General features: G+C 37.4%; 1 pseudogene; it reads left to right on the plus strand.

The window, feature by feature from the left end:
• Positions 1–1791: 1791 nt before the first annotated feature.
• Positions 1792–3562, plus strand: LOC128641096 (STE20-related kinase adapter protein alpha-like; annotated as a pseudogene).
• Positions 3563–19939: the final 16377 nt, after the last annotated feature.

A 19939-nucleotide genomic window follows, 5' to 3' on the forward strand; every position in this document is an offset into this window, starting at 1 on the left:
TATACTCTATATTGTGCAGACTCCTATACTTTATATTGTGCAGACTCGTATACTTCATATTGTGCAGACTCCCATACTTTATATTGGGCAGACTCCCATACTCTATATTGTGCAGACTCCAATACTCTATATTGTGCAGATTCTCCTACTCTATATTGTGCAGACTCCCATACTTTATATTGTTCAGACTCCCATACACTATATTGTGCAGACTCCCATACTTTATAGCTATAAGATATATATTTATACATGCAAGGTTTATCTTGTCTTTTTTATTTATATTTCCATTTTATTCTCACATACTTTTTGTGATAACATTTTTAACAATTTCATAATCAGAGCACTGAGGAATTCTGAATTGGGGGGCTGGGGGTACAATAGTGAGGTGGTACAGTGAGGTACAATACAGAGGTGGTACAGTGAGATACTATAGTGAGGTGGTACAGTGGGGTACTATAGTCAATCCCTACTGTACTGGTGGAAGACTCAGTCAGTACTAATGGGTTAGGGGGCGCAATACTTGCCTTGCCCTGAGCTCTGACAACCCACGCTACGTCACTGCCTTGCGGCAACATCACAAACCAAAATCTGCAAAATGTATAAACACGTACCTTCTCTTCACCACATCAGCGAGTTGCAAGTCACTCTCCATTTATCAATGGAGCAGCTTCTGTCTTGTAACCACTCACATTTTGCCGCATAGAACTGTAAAGGATACCGGCATCACAAAAGTGCTTTCAAAAGTTAGAGAATAAAGAAATGAAAACAAAAAAAATCACGGCTAGATTACGAGTTGTGCGTTAGGGTTAAAAAAGCAGCGTTGAGAGGTCCCAACGCTGCTTTTTAATGCCCGCTGTTATTACGAGTCTTGAAATGACAGGCTCACTGCTCTCTTTTTTGGCCAGACACGGAAATACCGAAAATCCACTTACGTCAATTGCCTATCCTATATTTTCAATGGGACTTGCATAACGCAGGTATTACGAGTCTAACCAAAAGTAAGCGGTAGACCCTCTCCTGTCAAGTGCTAAAAAGTACACTAACACCCATAAACTACCTATTAACCCCTAAACCAAGGCCCCGCCACATCGCAAACACTAAAATAAATATTTTAACCCCTAATCTGCCGAACCGGACATCACCGCCACTATAGTAAATATATTATCCCCTAAACTGCCGCACTCCCGCATCGTAAACACTAGTTAAATATTATTAACCCCTAATCTGCCAGCCCTAACATCACCGACACCTACCTACATTTATTAACCCCTAATCTGCCGACCCCAACGTCGCCACCAATATTTTAAAGTTATTAACCCCTAAATCTAAGTCTAAGTCTAACCCTAACACCCCCTAACTTAAATATAATTTAAATAAATCTAAATAAAATTACTATAATTAGCTAAATTATTCCTATTTAAAACTAAATACTTACCGATAAAATAAACCCTAAGATAGCTACAATATAACTAATAGTTACATTGTAGCTGTCTTAGGGTTTATTTTTATTTTACAGGCAACTTTGTATTTATTTTAACTAGGTACAATAGTTATTAACTATTTAATAACTACCTAGTTAAAATAAAGACAAATTTACCTGTAAAATAAAACCTAACCTAAGTTACAATTACACCTAACACTACACTATAATTAATTACCTAAATTAAATACAATTAATTACAATTAAAAAAACCCACTAAATTACAGAAAATATTAAAATAATTACAAGAATTTTAAACTAATTACACCTACTCTAATCCCCCTAACAAAATAAAAAAAGCCTGAGTTTGCGTCACTTCCAAGGGACACAGAGGGATTCCTCAATTTATGGCATCTGAACCTTCACCCTACTACACGAGGAACTCATGTCTTTTCTGCGGTGGGTATCGGACAGGATCTTGGTTGACGGTTTGGGAGAGCTGGAGTTTTTTGGAGACTGATGAAGAAGCAAGTGAGGAAACCATAGCGTCCTGTCGCAGCCAAGACAACATGGGAATTTAGACACCAGATAGCAGCTGCTATGAAATGCTCACTCTGATAGGGAAAGGCTTTGAAGAGCTCATGACTGTAAATTTTGCTCGTTACAAACCATCAGGAGAGTTTGTCTCTATCAGAGGGATTAATGTGGAATCCTGCTCCAATGACATGCTTGGCTTCCTACAGACTGAGCTCCATGTTTCCAAGCTCTTCAGTCATCCCAACATCCTCCCCTACAGAGCCACCTTTATTACAGGCAATGAACTCTGGGTGGTTACCCCATTTATGGCCTATGGTTCAGCCAAAGACTTGATCTGTACACATTTTACTGATGGAATGAGTGAACTGGCGATAGCATACATCCTGCATGGAGTACTGAAAGCTCTCGATTATATTCATCATATGGGATATGTGCACAGGAGTGTGAAAGCAAGTCACATTCTGATCTCCTTAGAAGGGAAGGTGTACTTGTCTGGCCTGCGCAGTATTTTGAGTATGTTTTCTTATGGGCAACGTCTGAACGTTGTTCATGATTTTCCAAAGCACAGTGGTAGAGTCCTTCCTTGGCTGAGCCCAGAGGTCCTGCAGCAAAACCTGCAAGGATATGATGCAAAATCAGACATCTATAGTGTAGGGATCACAGCATGTGAGCTCGCCAATGGCCATGTTCCATTTAAAGACATTCCAGCCACACAGATGCTACTGGAGAAGTTGAATGGCACAGTCCCCTGTCTGCTAGACACAACCACCATACCAGCTTCAGAACTTACTATGAAAACCTCCCTTCAGGAGCAGACTCTTGCATCGGAGAGGGAACTTCCAACCGCCCATCTAATGGGGAACACATCATGCACCCATACAATCGTACTTTCTCCCCTCACTTTCACAACCTGGTGGAGCAGTGTCTGCAGAGAAATCCAGAACGAAGGCCAGATGCCAGCTCACTCCTCACACATTCCTTCTTCAAACAGATAAAGAGGCGTGCACCTGAGGGCCTTCCAGAACTTCTCCGTCCTGTATCTCCTATCACAAACTTTGAAGCAGCAAGAGAGTGTGATTCCCAGGATATTAAGGGATTAGTGTCTGACTTGGACAAGCTTGATGTGGCGGATTGGGACTTTTAAGAAACATAATATTCCACTATCCTGAGGACTGCTTTTGCAGTGCCTTTGCCAGCCACATGTCGTCTAAGAGTTTTTGAATGACCTTTGTTGGAAGTGTCAGTATCACATTGCTTCTAAGGCTCCAGACTCTCCCACTTTTGATAGGTTTACACACTGGTTAGTACTGTTTTTTTTCCGGTTTAAAATAGGGTTTGATACTCCCTTTCCACATACATTTCCCAGTGTTAACCTTTCCATTGGTGAAAGACTAATGCTCAAAAAACATTTTATATTGAGCACATAATGGAAGTTACATACCCATTTTGTTATATTTTGTAGCTTCCTACTATTAAACAAGCCTCACTAACATTTTTTTTGTAGTGAATGAGCACACCACCATTTAGGGAGTGGCATAACACCGGAGACACTGTTACACACACACACTGTTGCCAAAAGGAATAAATGTTAAACATTTCACAAGATTTTAAGCTGGTGTTTATATGTACTGCAGAAGTTGGTTAGCTCTGTGATCATTTTTGTTCATTAATCTTTAAACTACTTGATTATTGGTCCTGTACACAAACTTTGCACATAGCGAATTATGGGAATACAAGGAGGTTCCTGAATGTTATCCAGCTTAATGACCTATGGAGACTTAATGACATATTACCAAATAACTTCACATATTTGGGATTTTTTATTTTAAAGAAATGTTTATTCAATTCTAAAAACAATATGTATGAAAATGGATCTGCAGACATCACCCCTGGTCCTCTGGCAAATTGTCGTCTTCATCCTCTGCCTTATGCCTTTCATCTTCCTCCTCTGCCTTATGTTTTTCAAGTTTTGCAATTAAATATGAAGGGAAAAGAGAAATCTCTCAAATTGTGAAGTTGTAAAATAGGAATTCTGTCCCTCCCACTACAGGGTGACTGACAAGAGAAACCCATGCTTGCCTGTCTATTCAGGTACTGGTTCTAACCTTAACAAAGACAAAATGGAGGTATAAAAAGGTATCTAAAATGAAATCTACTACATTCTCAAGATTATATAGAAAACAAAAGAAGAGTCCCCCCAGTGGTTGGCACAAGAAAGAATAAATGGAGCAAGGCAGGTGGTGGTCCTTTTAGCTTCATGTGTTTATCATGAGCTATTACAACATACCTTTAGCTGGATTAAATACGCCATTAGTCTGTACATTACACACGTAACATCGTTTTGATTTCCTGTAGTGCTGCAGTGCACAGCGTTCACAGAAATAGTGTTTGCACCTAGTTTTTTTCAGGGGGGGGGATTTTTTTTTATTAATATTAATAATATTGCACTCCCTTGATAAATCGTGTAAATTTGTCAGCTTTATAATACTGGAGAAAAATATTAAAAGTTGCTATTGTATGTTATGACTCATTTGATATTCAGCAGTACAGGGTTAATGGAGCACTGAAAATTTGGCCGTTTATACAAAATTATTCAGCATTCATTGTATGAATAACCAGGTAAGACTTCTAACATTAGGTTTCCATTTTCTTATCAATCCTAATTTCACACAATGTATGTTATGAGCCATATTTTTTTTTCCTTTTTCAAATCAGATACACCATTTTACGTGACAGATTTGAAAACAAATCATGTAACATGCATTGTAAGTTCACAGACAGAAAGCTAGGTAACACATTAAACTGATTTGCAAAAGAAAAATGTGATGTACTCATACAAGTAATAAAAATAACTTTAAAAAAAAAAAAAAAAAACAACTGTTGAATGCCTCATTTAAAGACAGCAATGGTGAGTTATTAGATTCTTACCATAGTTTTATGGATATAATGATATAACTGCTGGTTCCAAGCAGGAAACAACTAGTGAGCCAGTCAGCAGCAGCAGTTACGTGACTGCCTCGAGAGGCTATGTTACTCTGAAAAGCTCCTGCACTGGACTTTACCTATATGTTTAAACCTTTTGTGGGGTTAAACACAAAGTTCCAGAGTAAGTTGTGCAGAAATTAAATGCTTTCTTTACAGCATGGCTGGTAAATATGGTCATTTTATACACAATGTGCAAAAACTTGTATTTCTGTGTATTTGCCATTTTTGAAAAATTTCAGAATTACTTGTTTTTTATTACATTTTTAGAACATTTTCAGTTAGTCATTTAGATGCCCTTGCCTTATGGTGCATGAATGTTTAACTGTTTGCTGTTGAGCTTGTCACAAAGGATTCAGGTGTGTGGTTCCATATTCATGTAACACTTCATAATTGTAAGAGGTTTCCTTTTGGTTTGGTAAAAAATCACCTCCAGATTAAGATGGACTACTACTTTAAAAAAAAAAAAAAGCCCTACCATACACTAAATTACAAATAGCCCTTAAAAGGGCCTTTTGCGGGGCATTGCCCCAAAGAAATCAGCTCTTTTACCTGTAAAAAAAAAAAGTACAATTCCCCCTAACATTAAAACCCACCACCCACACAACTAACCCTACTCTAAAACCCACCCAATCCCCAATTAAAAAAACCTAACACTAACCCCTTGAAGATCACCCTACTGTGAGACGTCTTCACCCAACCGGGCAGAAGTGGTCCTCCAGACGGGCAGAAGTCTTCATCCAAGCCGGGCAGAAGAGGTCCTCCAGACGGGCAGAAGTCTTTGTCCAGACAGCATCTTCTATCTTCATCCATCTGGCGCGGAGCGGGTCCATCTTCAAGACATCCGACGCGGAGCATTCTCTTCTTTCTTCGTCCAACGACTGAATGAAGGTTCCTTTAAATGAGGTAATCCAAGATGGCGTCCCTTCAATTCCGATTGGCTGATAGAATTCTATCAGCCAATCAGAATTAAGGTAGAAAAAATCATATTGGCTGATGCAATCAGCCAATAGGATTGAGATGGCATTCTATTGGCTGTTCCAATCAAGGGGTTAGTGTTAGGTTTTTTTAAGGGGGGATTGGGTGGGTTTTAGAGTAGGGTTTGTTGTGTGGGTGGTGAGTTTTAATGTTGGGGGGGTATTTGTAATTTTTTTTTACAGGTAAAAGAGCTGATTACTTTAGGGGAAATACCCCGCAAAAGGCCCTTTGAAGGGCTATTTGTAATGTAGTGTAGGGTAGGGCTTTTTTATTTTGGGGGGCTTTTTTATTTTGTTAGGGGGATTAGAGTAGGTGTAATTAGTTTAAAAATCTTGTAATTATTTTATTATTTTCTGTAATTTAGTGTTGTTTTTTTTCGTACTTTAGATATTTTTTTTAATTGTAATTAATTGTATTAAGTTTAGGGAATTTATTTAATTATAGTGTAGTGTTAGGTGTAATTGTAACTTAGGTTAGGTTTTATTTTACAGGTAAATTTTTCTTCATGTTAACTAGGAAGTTATTAAATAGTTAATAACTATTTAATAACTATTGTACCTAGTTAAAATAAATACAAAGTTGCCTGTAAAATAAAAATAAACCCTAAGATAGCTACAATGTAACTATTAGTTATATTGTAGCTATCTTAGGGTTTATTTTATAGGTAAGTATTTAGTTTTAAAAAGGAATAATTTAGTGAATTGTATTAATTTTATTTAGATTTATTTAAATTAAATTTGTTAGTGGGGTTTAGGGTTAGGGTTAGACTTAGATTTAGGGGTTAATAACTTTATTATAGTGGTGGTAACGTTGGGGGCGGCAGATTAGGTGTGAATAAATGTAGTTAGGTTGCGGCAACATTGGAGGCGGCAGATTAGGGGTTAATAAATATAATGTAGGGTTCGGCGATGTTGGGGGCAGCAGATTAGGGGTTCATAAGTATAATGTAGGTGGTGGCGGTGTCCGGAGCGGCAGATTAGGGGTTAATACTATAATGCAGGTGTCGGCGATGTCGGGGCGGCAGATTAGGGGTTAATAAGTGTAAGATTAGGGGTGTTTAGACTCGGGGTTCATGTTAGGGTGTTAGGCATAGACATAAAAAGTATTTCCCCATAGGAATCAATGGGGCTGCGTTAGAAGCTAAAAGCTGCTTTTTTGCAGGTGTTAGGTTTTTTTTTCAGCCGGCTCTCCCCCATTGATTCCTATGGGGAAATCGTGCACAATCACGTTTTACCTGCTCACCACTACCGTAAGCAACGCTGGTATTGAGGTGAGATGTGGAGCTAAATTTTGCTCTTTGTTCACTTTTTTGCGGTTAACGCCAGGTTTCTAAAAACCCGTAATACCAGCGTTGTCTGCAAGTGAGCGGTGAGCTTAAACTGCTCATTAGCCCCACACCCCTGTTAACGCAAAACTCGTAATCTAGGTGTCAGTTTTTAAAGCAGTACATTTTAACATATGCTAAAAAAGAAAAATTAAAAATGCTTAAATGGATATGAAACCCAAAAGATTTCTTTTGTGATTCAGACAGACCACACCATTTTAAAAGGTTTCCAATTTACTTCTAGAATCAAATTTTCTTCGTTCCTATGGTATTCTTTGTTGAAGAGTTACCTTGGTAGACATCTGGAGCACTAAATGGCAGAAAATAGTGCTGTGGCTGCCATCTAGTACTCTTGCAAATGGGTAACATTTGTACAAACCTGCTGCAATATTGTGCTCCAGAAACGGGACAGCTCCTAAGCATACGTCCCTGCTTTTCAACAAATGATACCAAGAGAAAGAAGAACATTTTATTCTAGAAGTAAATTAGATATGTGTTTAAAACTGCATACTCTATCTGAATCATGAAAAAAAGTTTGAGTTTCATAAAGCTTTTAAGAGAAAAAAACATAAAAAGAAGACAACCTCATCCACTTTGAAGTAATGAAATAAATTTAATAAATGAAATGCTTTCTACAAGCTTTGACTATTGATAAATCCACCACTGGCTGTGAGGAAGAATCTTGTGTGCAGGAGACCAAAATGGACAAAGGACAAAAAAAAAAAAAAGGGATGGATTTGTAACTGACCATTTGTATAGAGTCAGCTATTTTTGTTTAATGACTCAGACTAAATACTAAATAAATCAAATTGTGGAGATCAAATACAGAAATACAGGCTTGATCATCTACTGTTTGTCTGTGTAGTTTATTAGCTAAATCCAACATACAGCTTAGTTTATCCTTTTCTATTCTCATTTCTTTCAAGCACAACCACATTTCCCTAATTTAGAACTAACTACTAATTTACTGGCTTGCTGTACTGCATTAATCAGGGAACTCTTTCTGTATTTAATGATTTTCTATAATAATCTAAGAAAAATGTGTGCAGACATTTTTTGTTTTCCAGGCAGAGTACAGAACTGTTCCTGCAAAGCATGTTTGCAAATGAAAAATTAATTTTTCATATTTATTTGCCAGGAAAGCTTCATTAATCTGAATAAAAGCATTTCTTGTAACAATAAAAGTCCAATTTAGTAGATTTTGTGCTAAAGCTACAAATAATATATTTACTTTGGGATCATATAATGAGAATTATTTGAAAAGGGTAAAATGCAAAACTTTTTTTTTTGTTAATTTAACTTTTAAACCTGTAAAGAATCAGATCTGTAGCTCCCCCCCCCCTAATTTCTACTGCTAATTCTGCATATTATAGTATCATTTTATTTATTAGAATTGTTTTGCTGAAATCTTGCTGGCACATAAAAGACATTATTTGTGCCTCTTAATTGTCAGAGCTTTTATATTAAAATCTAGCTTTGAAAAGCACACAGCCAGTTATATTGTTTCAGTCTGGTAAATAATGTCTGTTTGGTTTGCTTTGAATTTGCAACGAATGTGACTGCATTTTCTGTTGAGTCTAGAAAATCAAAACATTAAATGAACATAAATGAAATTGGTATTAAAAAGAAAAGTTAATCTGCAGGACACGTTACTGTAGATAGAGCTATGTGATTATTTGTTAATTACATCAGCTAAGAAAAAAAAGACTTTAATAGACGCTTTATACAATGTAATACAAAAAATACAATACTCTGCTACTGGGAAAATATTGATAGATGTTTTTTGTGTAACTTATAAGCAGCAGGCTATGAACTTTAAATAAAATTGGCCAGATTATGAGTGTATCGCTAATTAATGTTCCTGCTCAAGCGTTAATTGCGCTAGAAATAAGCTTTTTCCGCTCGTAAGGTTGCGCTTGTATAATAAATGAAAAGTAAACTGTTTCCACTCGCATGCTAACCCAACAAGCACAAAAGCCGAACTTCAAATATTGTGTGCAATTTTTGCGCATATGTATCGGGATTTAGTAATTCCATTCTATTTCTAGAAAATGGGCCTCTATGGAGTGCATTTCTGGGTCTGTTGCATCAAAGGCGTGTACTTTTCTAGGAGCATAGATGCCAGGCATACTGAACTCCTCTGGAACTAGAGACACAGCCCAGGAAAATCCCTGGCCCCCAAGAATACAGGAATCAGATTTTTTTAAAATTTATTTATTTATTATTTTTTGGGGGGGGCACATTTTGGATCTTTTCTTTGGAAGTCAGTATTTCTAAAAACGGATCTGGCAGATGATCACAAAAAATGGCATAAGCCTATAGAAGCAAAACCTGAGGGAGGTGGTTTCTAAAAGAGCCTATGAGGCCTATTTATGAAATGTCTGTCGGACCTGATCCGACAGTGCGGATCATGTCCGACAGACATCGCTGAATGCGGAGAGCAATACGCTCTCCGTATTCAGCATTGCACCAGCAGCTCTTGTGAGCTGCTGGTGCAATGCCGCCCCATGCAGACTTGTGGCCAATCGGCCGCCAGCAGGGGAGTGTCAATCAACCCAATCGTACTCGATCGGGTTGACTTCCGGCAATTCCTGTTCGCCTCATCAGAGCAGGTGGACAGGGTTATGGAGCAGCGGTCTTTAGACCGCTCCTTCATAACTGGTGTTTCTGGCGAGCCTGCAGAACACGGGCCCTCAAGCTCCGTACGGAGCTTGATAGATAGGCCCCCATGTCTCACCCCTGTTTTTGCTAGAGGGACAAGTGGTCCATCCTTTAAAAGGATGAGTCTTTCCCCCAGGTTAAAGTGCACTTTAAGTGCTGCTACAGGGAGCTGCCATTTTTACCCCAAAATGAAGATACATGGTTGTCATATGCACAGGGGATTGGATGTTCATGACAAGCCGGTTAAGGACAGTTTTAACATGCGTTTACATAGATATAAATGAAGTATAGCTCAGGAACTAAATTTACAGAGTTAAGAAATGCTTTGTGTTAAAATTATATAATTTTTTTTTATTGATGATCACTGTTAGACCCAATATTGGGCTAGATTACAAGTGCCGTGCAATATCGCGACCACGCAAACTAGCGTGCATATTACAAATTGAAAGTAAACATTGGCACTTGAGTGCAAACAAAATTTGCACTCATGGATGGATTAGCCTGCCTGATTACATTGCATAAAGTTGCACCAAACACACCATAAATACATTAAAATAAAGTATGACACTCATAAATATATATATACAGTATATAGTTTCGGATGAAAAATATTTTATCTAAATATTTATAAAAATGTTTTATAAATGTTAAAAGGGATATGGTATATGGCAAGGTATTTGAGTGGAAAGTGCTATTATGTATACATATATATGGGTATGATTTACAGTATATCCAACAAAGTATCATAGAGAAGTAAGATATGCATTACAAATTAGATCGCCACGCAGGGCAGATAACATATTAACATTGATCTAATGCATTCTGCAATCAATAGTAATTTTATAGAAACTTAGACTAGAGAACAAATCCAGCACAATGTCAGGAACCCTTAACTCATCATTAGAATACCAAATTGTTGTTTTTTTCATTTTTTTTAACAACATAATAAGAAGAAAAAATTAAAAATAAAAAACAGGAAAAAATGTAGATCTCTCTGACAATTCTCTCCTCCCATGTTCACAATTAGATATTATAAATGATGTTATTCATAAAGCTTGGGAAAGTGTATCAGACATATAAATAGTGCGATGAAAGGGGGTTAAATGATTGTTTTCTGGATTTCCACAGAATATTATTTTATCATATGACCCCATTTCATCAAAAGCATGCACTTAGATAACCAGTTTTGCGCTATAGAGGGTGTGAAACAAGCGCTACAAAAGTAGTGTATTTTCATCCCTTATAGCGCTGCTATTACAAGTTTTTGAGAAGCCGCCTTGTGCGATATAGTGGCGACGAGCTCCATACCGCACAAAATCCAAGGGCTGCTTTGACGTGCTTGTGCACGCTTTCCCCATAGACATCAATGGGGAGAAGTTGTTAGAAAAAACACCTGAAGCGCGGAATGGTGATCGTCGTAACGCAACTCCATTAATGTCTATGGGGAAAAAGAAGTTACGTTCAAACCTAACACCCTAACAAAAACCCCAAGTCTAAACTCCTTTAATCCGCCGCTGCCGACATTGCCGACACCTAAATAAAGTTATTAACCCCTAATCTGCCGCTTCCAAAATCACTGCCACTAATAAAAGTTATTAACCCCTATTCCGCCGCTCCCTGACATTGCTGCCACTATAATAAAGTTATTAACCCCTATTCCCCACACCCCAGCAGTAGAGATAGGAAGGTTAGTGTAGGTTGTAAGCGTTCTTGAATAGTAAAGTCTTCAGGGAGCACTTAAAGCTTTTAAAACTAGGGGAGATTCTTGTGGAGCGAGGCAGAGAATTCCATAAGATGGGAGCCAGTCTTGAGAAATCTTGTAGATGGGAATGTGAGGAGGTAACAAGAGAGGAGGAGAGGAGGAGATCATGAGCGGAGCGAAGGGGATGGGAGTTAGAGTATCTGGAGTCAAGGTCTGAGATGTAGGGGGGAGCAGTGCAATTAAGGGCTTTGTATGTCAGAGTGAGAATTTTGTGTTTAATCCTGGAGGCAAGAGGAAGCCATTGAAGGGATTGGCAGAGAGGTGCGGCAGATGATGAGCTACATGCAAGGAAGATGAGCCTGGCAGAGGCATTCGTTATGTATTGTAAAGGAGCTAGGCGGCAGCTAAGGAGACCAGAGAGGATAGAGTTGCAGTAGTCGAGGCAGGAAAGGTTGAGAGAGTGAATTAAAATCTTTGTTGTGTCTTGTGTAAGGAAATGTCTAATTTTAGAGATGTTTTTGAGGTGGAAGCGGCAGGCTTTAGCCAAGAACTGAATGTGAGGAGTGATAAAAAGATCTGATTTAAGTGTGACCCCAAGACATCGGGCATGTGAGGTTGGGGTAATGATGGAGTTGTCAACAGATATAGAGACATGGGGGGTGGAGATTTTGGAAGAAGGAGGGAAAATAAAGAGCTCAGTTTTGGAGAGATTTAGCTTGAGGTAGTGAGAGGGCATCCAAGATGAGATATGAGAGAGACAGTTAATGACACGGGTTAGCAAGGAAGGAGATAGTTCTGGTGCAGAGAGGTTGATTTGGGTATCGTCGACATACAAATGATAATGAAACCCGTGGGACTTTATTAAGGAACCTAGTGAGGACGTTTAGATTGAGAAGAGAATTGGACCGAGGACAGAGCCTTGCGGTACCACAACAGAAAGAGGTAACGGGGCAGAGGATACCCCAGAGAAGGCTACACTAAAGGTACGGTTAGACAGATAGGAAGAGAACCAAGAAATTGGAGGGTATGAAGCAAAAGAGGGTGGTCGACAGTATCAAAGGCTGCAGACATATCAAGGAGGATAAGTAGAGAGAAGTGGCCTTTTGATTTTGCTGTAAGTAGGTTGTTGGTAACCTTAACAATTGCTGTCTCTGTTGAGTGAAGGGGGGCGACATCCAGATTGCAATGGGTCAAGGAGGGAGTTTAATGTAAGGAAATGGGATAGACGAGCATATACTAGCTTTTCAAGAAGTTTTGAGGCAAGAGGTAGTAGGGAAATAGGGCGGAATTTGGATGGGAAGGTTGGATCGAGAGAAGGTTTTTTGAGGATAGGTGTGACTAATGCATATTTAAGAGATGTGGGAACTATACCAGTGCTATACCAGTGCTGAGGGAGAGGTTGAAGATGTGTGTGAGTATAGGATAGTAAGGGTAGAAGAGAGGGAGGGGAATAGTTGTAAGGGGATGGGGTCGAGGGGACAGGTAGCGAGGTGAGAGGATAGTATAAGGGCAGAAACTTCATCCTCTGTAACAGGGGCAAAAGAGCTAAATTTATGGCTATGTGGGTTTTGGATGATTGTGAGCTTTTGAGGGTGTGGGAGACCGGTAGTATATTGAGAGCTGATTTCATTTCTGATGGAGTCAATTTTGTTGTTGAAGTAGCTGTCAAAATCTTGGGCTGAGAGAAAAGTTGTGATGGGAGGTGCGGGTGGGTGGAGAAGAGTATTTAATGTGGAGAACAGACGTTTTGGGTTCGAAGAAAGAGTAGAGATGTAATGTTGCTTATATAGATTAAGGCAGAATAGTAGGAGTTCAAGATGAACTTATAGTGAAGAAAGTCAGCAGAACTGCGAGATTTCCTCCAGTGTCGCTCAGCAGTACGGGAACATCTGCGTAGGTACCGTGCCAGAGGAGTATGCCAGGGCTGAGGATGAGTGTATGTTTTCCTAGCTATGGTAGGTGGGGCCAGGTTATCACATGGGTGTGCAGGGCAGGGAAGTTGTGGGGGACCAGGATAAGGGGAGATGTCGCCAGCTGCTAGTATGAGCAAGAGAGAGAGTGACATTAGATGAATGCAAAAGTAAGGTGATATTAAGAGAGATGGGCTAATGAGCAATGCAGGTGGTGAGGGGTAAGGAGTAATTGAGTAAAGTGGTTTGTTGAACAGACAAAAGGTGGTAAAAAGGGATATTAAGATATTGTGCATTTTTACAAAATAGACAGTATAAAAATTTCAGTATAAAAACAGAACTTGCCTTATCCCATGTCCAATCCTTGTTTAATTCTTATATAATTTGTTGTGCCTATAATAAAGATATTAACCCCTATTCCGCCGATACCCGGCATTGCCACCACTATAATATAATTATTAACCCCTATTCCCCCGCACCCCAACATTGCCCACACTATAATAAAGATATTACCCATTAACCACCAGCCCCCCACATTCCAAAAAACTAAATTCAACTATTTATCCCTAAACCTAAAAACTCCCTAACTTTAAATTAAAATTACAATATCCCTATCTTAAAATAAATAAAAATTTACCTGTGAAATTAAAAAAAAGCCTAAGTTTAAACTAACAATTAACCTAACATAACTATTATACTACAATTAAAATAACTACAAATTAAAAAAAAAACTAAATTACACATTAAAAATAACCTAGCACTACTAACAAAATTTTTATCTAAAATTGCACAAAATAAAAAATACTAAATTACAAAAAAACATAATTTATGTAAGAACTTACCTGAAATTCATTTCTTTCATATTGGCAAGAGTTCAAAAAAATATGGAATAAAAAGCGCAGAGTAAAAACACCAAACTCCTGATATACCTAAAAAGTCCCTAATATAGGCATGTGAAAAACAGATAAAATTAAGTTTAAACAGGAGCGCTGTAGCTAAAGGTGAATGTGAAACAATTTAAAACAGGTGATAAATTCCAAAAGATACGTGTTAAAACATCAATATTGATATTATAATAGTGACAAATGCTTGGTGATAAGGTTATTTGTGCATATTGTGAATAATCAGAAAGAAGGCTTGGTGAAGCAAAATAAACTTAAATAAACAGTGACAAGTAGAATGTAGTTTAGCAAGGCTCTGCCTAAAAATATTTAATGCAACATATGTAAATACAGAATAAAAAACAAATAAACTAAAAACGGACGTCTCCGTATAGAACAAGTTATGCCAATACACCGACTTTTTCAAAATGTATCTCCTTATGGCCAGAAATGGGATAAAACAGTCCCAGTAACAGTTAATATGTGGACAGATGATGCAGGCTTACCCCCAAACAATTGCGGCTCTTGATGAAGCAAAAGATGAAATTACCGCCGTGGCGGAAGTGACGTCACTTATAGGGGCGCTGGCCCGACTGAGCACTCCGATTGGTTTCTGTTCCGGTCGCTCTCAGGTTACAGCTTCTTAGTTCACAATGGCAAGGTATCCGCTCTTTATGTGCTAAGATGCACGCAGGATACTGATAACGGCTGTTTTGTGCTGAATGTGGCTGTTTAGAGTAGATGCAAAAAGTTCCATGTATAGCCTTTAATAAGGCTTATAGTGTTGGTACACAGGCAGGTGCCAGGAAGATGCAAAATTCTTTAAAAGTTCCACAGATGACAAGCTGTATCAATCTGTAACAGCAACTGGTAGCTGTAAAATACTTCTTAAAGTCAGAAGTTGGCAACAAACATCAACGCGTTTCTCCCTCTGCAGGGCTTTCTCAAGATGAGGTGTTGCAGCAGGTGCACCTTTTTTAAAGGTGTATCTCAGTCTCTTATTGGTTACATTTTATTAGTCATAGGAGAAGGGGTGTGTATCATTAATTGAAGGTAGTATTGGCAAATCTACATTTGTTCAGAGCAATGATATATCAGCTTCATTACTAGAGTTAGAACAGATACAGAAACTAAACTCCATATAATCTTCTAAAAATGGTTAATTATAAAGTGCACAGTGATAGCGATATTATAATAAGTATACAAAAATAAATTGAATTTGTAAAAAATTGAATTTTTTTAAAAAACCTTCATGATAAAGTAAAAATATGGAAATGGGACCCTATGAGCTATGTGATAACATAATGTAAAAAACTATATAATAGATGAGGTTATATCTATACCTTCATTCTAAAAAACTTTAAAAGTGTATAATCTGCGCTGTTTACGATTAAAAATCATGATAAGATACATTTATATTAGAAAATATATTTATATTAAAAATATATCTATATAAAAAAAAGGGACACGAGTATACGTCAGGGGATAAAATTTAAAATTGATCTATAAAATTAATTGATCTAGTAGAGATTAATCTAATAAAAATGGGGAGATATCTAACTCTGAGTTCAGACCGGCGGGAAATAGGGTATCGTATTTATATATAAGTTCAGCCTCTTTGAGTTTTAAGATTTTTTCTATATTCCCACCCCTCCAATTTTGTTTAAAATGTGCTATTCCCCAATATTTAAGATCAGAGGTTCTACCATTGTGCACTAATTTAAAATGTTTATACAGATTAGTGTCTTCCATTCCCTTTTCAATACAAAGGAGATGTTCCCTTATCCTATCTTTTACCATTCTTTTTGTTTCCCCAAAATATATCAGATCACAAGTGCATTTTAAAATATAGATGACCCCTTTAGTGGTACATCTAATACACTCTTTAATGCTAAATTCTTCCCCAGATTTCTGAACTTTTACTGTACTTCTTTTATCACTGTATTTACAAGCCTTACATGAATAGCAAGGGAAAAAACCTACTATTTTCCCTCCTTGTAAATTTTTCTGTATGGGTACCAAAGTTTTCGTGTGATATGCACTCGGTGCCAGGATAGATTTGAAGTTTTTAGATTTTCTAAAGATCATTTGTGGTTTCGTTGGTAAAGAGTCTCCTATAATAGGGTCTGCTTTAAGTATACCCCAATTTTTATTTAAGATCTTTCTCATAAGACCATGATCTGCACTGTACTCTGTAATGAATGGGACATTGATTACCTCTGTATTTGCTATATTCGTCTTTTGTTTGTATGAAAGTAGGGTTTTTCTATCAGTCTCCCTAGCCCGTGATACAGCCTTGTTTACAGTTTCTTTATTGTATCCTCTATCTAAGAATTTTTCCATTAAAATCCCAATCTGATTTTCAAAGTCTTGGGGTCTAGAGCAATTTTTCTTAATCCTCAGACTTTGGCCGAACGGGATGTTATCTTTCCATTGCTGGAGATGACAGCTATTGGCATGTATGAAACTGTTAGAGTCAACTTCTTTAAAGTGGGTTTTTGTTTCCACTACATTATTTACCACCATGATTTCCAAATCTAAGAAGATGACAGTCTCCCTACTATAATTAAAGGTAAATTTTAGTCCCCTATCATTAGCATTCATATTATCAAACATCCTTAATAGCTCTACTTCAGACCCCCTCCATATTAACAGGACATCATCGATGTAGCGTCTATAGAGCACGAGGTTTGCACCATAGCTACCCTCCTGGAAGAAAGATTCCTCCCAATTGCCAACAAACAGGTTGGCGTAGCTAGGTGCAAACCTCGTGCCCATAGCCGTACCCTCTATCTGTAAGAAAAATTTGTTATCATGCATAAAGTAATTATTTTTTAATATAAAAGCTATACTCTTTAATAAGAATTGTTTCTGTTCGATCTTCATATCTGGATCAGTGCTTAAAAATTGATCAATAGCTGCAACCCCTTTCTCATGGTCTATTACTGTATATAATGATGTTATGTCTCCGGTGACTATAATATAATTATCTTCCCAAACTAAATTTTCCAAAATATTTAGGACCGCAGTCGAATCCTTAAGATATGAGTTCAAATTTTTTACAAATTTCTGTAGAAAGATGTCCACATATTGTGATAAGTTTGAGGATAATGCCCCTATTCCGGAGATAATTGGTCTACCCGGTGGTTGTTCTACATTCTTATGAATTTTTGGGAGGAAATAGAACACCGGGACCCTCGGATGTTTCGGGTCCAAGTATTCCACCTCCTTTTCATTTAATATTCCCAAATCCCTTCCTTCTTTTAGAAGCTTTTTAAGTAATGCTTCAAATTTATTTGTAGGGTTTAAGTCTAATTTTTTATAAGTTTTGGTATCACTTAAAAGTCTATTAGCTTCAAATTCGTAATAGCTAGTGTCCATTACTACAATCCCGCCGCCCTTGTCGGCGGGCTTGATGGTTACTTTGTTGTTCTTTTTTAGGTTCTCTAGAACCATACTGTCCTTTTTTGTCATATTATTTTTTGTAAATCTAGATGGCTGCATATTTTTTAAATCTCTTAGGGCCATTTTTTCGAAAGTCTCTAAATGACTGCCTTTTGCAGAGATAGGATTAAATTTGGATTTAGATTTAAAATTGGTATGGATATAATTATCTTGTTTGATTGTAGCTCTTTTGGTGGATGCTGTTTCTAATGGGCTTCTCATATAGAACCTTTTTAAAGTGAGATTTCTTACAAACTTTTTAATGTGTATATGCGTATTAAATTTATTTAATCTGGTACTAGGGGCAAAGGAGAGTCCGTAGCTCAGTATTTTAGTTTCTTCCTCTTTTAGAGTAGTACTACTAATATTAAATACTCCATTTGTGTTTATCTCCCTCTTTTGGCTTCGTTTGCTGGAGCCACTCCCTCTTGTTCCTCTAGAGGTCTTTTTTTGTTGTTTCTTTGTCCCCATGTGTTTTTGTTCTGTTCTACACAGTCTCTTGATGTGCCCTCCCTTAGAGGGCTGTTCAATAAAAAAGGGATCTTATTATCTTTATGGGTAGGTCTCTCTTCTTCATAATTTAGGGGAGTGTATCTATTCCTAACTGGTGTTTCCCAATTCTCTCTATTTTCCCAGATAGGTCTATTTGGTCTATTTGGTCTAAACGGTACATATCTATTCCTATGATAATCATTATTGTAGTACCCCCTATTTGCCTCTGAATGATAATCATTTTGTCTGTTATATGTGTTGGAGTTTCTATAATCTTGATAGCCATCAAGATTATAGAAACTCCAACACATATAACAGACAAAATGATTATCATTCAGAGGCAAATAGGGGGTATTACAATAATGATTATCAAAGGAATAGATATGTACCGTTTAGACCAAATAGACCAAATAGACCTATCTGGGAAAATAGAGAGAATTGGGAAACACCAGTTAGGAATAGATACACTCCCCTAAATTATGAAGAAGAGAGACCTACCCATAAAGATAATAAGACCCCTTTTTTATTGAACAGCCCTCTAAGGGAGGGCACATCAAGAGACTGTGTAGAACAGAACAAAAACACATGGGGACAAAGAAACAACAAAAAAAGACCTCTAGAGGAACAAGAGGGAGTGGCTCCAGCAAACGAAGCCAAAAGAGGGAGATAAACACAAATGGAGTATTTAATATTAGTAGTACTACTCTAAAAGAGGAAGAAACTAAAATACTGAGCTACGGACTCTCCTTTGCCCCTAGTACCAGATTAAATAAATTTAATACGCATATACACATTAAAAAGTTTGTAAGAAATCTCACTTTAAAAAGGTTCTATATGAGAAGCCCATTAGAAACAGCATCCACCAAAAGAGCTACAATCAAACAAGATAATTATATCCATACCAATTTTAAATCTAAATCCAAATTTAATCCTATCTCTGCAAAAGGCAGTCATTTAGAGACTTTCGAAAAAATGGCCCTAAGAGATTTAAAAAATATGCAGCCATCTAGATTTACAAAAAATAATATGACAAAAAAGGACAGTATGGTTCTAGAGAACCTAAAAAAGAACAACAAAGTAACCATCAAGCCCGCCGACAAGGGCGGCGGGATTGTAGTAATGGACACTAGCTATTACGAATTTGAAGCTAATAGACTTTTAAGTGATACCAAAACTTATAAAAAATTAGACTTAAACCCTACAAATAAATTTGCAGCATTACTTAAAAAGCTTCTAAAAGAAGGAAGGGATTTGGGAATATTAAATGAAAAGGAGGTGGAATACTTGGACCCGAAACATCCGAGGGTCCCGGTGTTCTATTTCCTCCCAAAAATTCATAAGAATGTAGAACAACCACCGGGTAGACCAATTATCTCCGGAATAGGGGCATTATCCTCAAACTTATCACAATATGTGGACATCTTTCTACAGAAATTTGTAAAAAATTTGAACTCATATCTTAAGGATTCGACTGCGGTCCTAAATATTTTGGAAAATTTAGTTTGGGAAGATAATTATATTATAGTCACCGGAGACATAACATCATTATATACAGTAATAGACCATGAGAAAGGGGTTGCAGCTATTGATCAATTTTTAAGCACTGAT

Source organism: Bombina bombina, chromosome 1 (assembly GCF_027579735.1).
Source record: "Bombina bombina isolate aBomBom1 chromosome 1, aBomBom1.pri, whole genome shotgun sequence".
NCBI classification, from domain to species: Eukaryota; Metazoa; Chordata; class Amphibia; order Anura; family Bombinatoridae; genus Bombina; species Bombina bombina.